The 2014-nt window shown below is 39.7% G+C and overlaps 1 pseudogene; it reads right to left on the bottom strand.

Moving 5' to 3' along the window:
- Positions 1-824: 824 nt before the first annotated feature.
- On the bottom strand, positions 825-1181 carry LOC110336784 (annotated as a pseudogene).
- Between the last annotated feature and the right edge of the window lie 833 nt (positions 1182-2014).

Below are 2014 nucleotides of genomic sequence, written 5' to 3'. Positions count from 1 at the left end.
CACAGAAGCCAGAAGTATAGAACGCCCTAGAGCTAAAGTCAGGTGGTTCTGAGCCACCTGAGACAGATGCTGGGAACAGAACTTCAGTTCTCTGGAAGGGCATTCCTAATCATGGAGTATAATCTCTCCTGCCTCATACCCAAATATATTTGAGACAGGAAAACTTTGTCATATTCAGTTTTTCCTCATAAAATGTAGCAAAATTCTTGTATTTACTAAGTGCTCATTTCACATTTATTAAATGAATTTGGAGACTCTCTAAAATTTTTGACTGGGTTTTTTTTTTTTTTTTCATTTTAAACAAGAAGTTTATTTAAACAAGACGCTTGACTTGAAGGGAAAACTATCTAGGATCATTTTGTTCAAGACTAATTTATTCCTACTTAAAGACAGATTGCCCTACATGTAACAGCTACGTACAAAAAAGTTATAAAATTGTCCTTGGTTTTACAATGATAAATGAAAAACATTAAAATTCTCCAATCGAACAAGGTATGCAAGGATTTGGTGGTGTTGGGTTCTTTTGTTAAAACAATGAGAGCAAAATAACTTACTGGAATATAAAGATAAGAGCTGAATGAGCATGCCACTAATGGAGAAGGGGGTATCTTCACAGACCCAGTACTTTCCCCCAGACCATCTCCATCTGATGTCAACCAGGACAGAACACTGTCCATTTAGTTTAAAAAAGGAAAAGAAAAAAAAGATCACTATGCTTGTGCACACACACCAGTTACTTTATGTACAATAAAGAAATGGGGACAGGGACATGAAAGAAGAGAGAAAACTATGCTGTAGTACTCAGGCTGTGGCGGGACCAAATTGTGGCTTTCTGATTGAGAATGTATTCTTGGTCTATAACAAAATTCTGGAGTAAAGTAGCAGGATCCCTTTTTTAGAAGACACCTCCAGTCTGCTGCTGGAACACATCCATCGTATCTTCATCCTCCATTTCCAACTGGGCAGGTGTGTCTGCTTCGTTGATTGGCTGCCCATCAAACCGGAATCTGATCGGCCTCATTGACAGACCCTGCCGTTCACAATAGGCTTTCCTTAGTTTACTAAGCGGTGTGTGCCTCTTAATCTTAAACTGCACCTCAGAACCATCCGGTCCCGCCACCTTCAAGTTAATATGATCGTGTTCTCGTCTTGACTCCTTCCTTGGGTTTCTCATCGGCCATGGCGAGCGCCGGAGTCTCCTCAGTTGCCCTTCACAAAAGAGGCACCGGGTCCGCCCTGAGGGAGCACACAAGCAGTACCAGGAGCCGCTGGAGGAGGCGGCAGCGGTGTTGGCTGGGTTTTTTGAGGCAGGTTCTCACTATATAGTTCTGGCTGTCCTGGAACTCATTATGTAAACCAGGCTGGTCTGAACTCCCACCGACCTGCTTGCCTCTGATTCCTGAGAACTGAGATTAACCGTGATATATATATATATATATATATATATATATATATATATATATATATATATATACACACATATATAATACACTATATATAAATACACACTATATATATAAATACACACTATATATATAAATACACACACTATATATATAAATACACACACACTATATATATAGATAGATAGATAGATAGATATAGATATAGATATAGATATAGATATAGATATATATAGAGAGAGTGTGTGTGTGCCACAGAGGCCAGAGTATCTGAATCCCCTAGAGTTGGAGTCATAAGCAGTTGTGAGCTGCCTCACTAGGATGCTGGTAATTTTGAACTCAGATCCTCTGAAAGAACTATGTACTCTTAACCACTGAGCCATATCTCTAGCCCCTCAAAGACAAAGTAGAAGCAAAAGTTAGGCTATCAAGGTTCAGTGGTCCATGCCTTTAATCCCATCACTTGGGAGGCAGAGACAGGCAGATCTGAATCTAGTCTGTGTTAGTTCATATACCGAGTTCCAGGCTAGCCAAGGCTAAATAGTGAGATTTGATCTCATGAGGCTCTATCTCAAAAAATGGGACAGGATAAATCACAGAGCTTTGTAATG

Source organism: Mus pahari, chromosome 19, assembly GCF_900095145.1.
Source record: "Mus pahari chromosome 19, PAHARI_EIJ_v1.1, whole genome shotgun sequence".
In the NCBI taxonomy this organism is placed as follows: domain Eukaryota; kingdom Metazoa; phylum Chordata; class Mammalia; order Rodentia; family Muridae; genus Mus; species Mus pahari.
The sequence above is the reverse complement of the archived record's forward strand: the minus strand, read 5'-3'. Positions and strand labels throughout refer to the sequence as shown.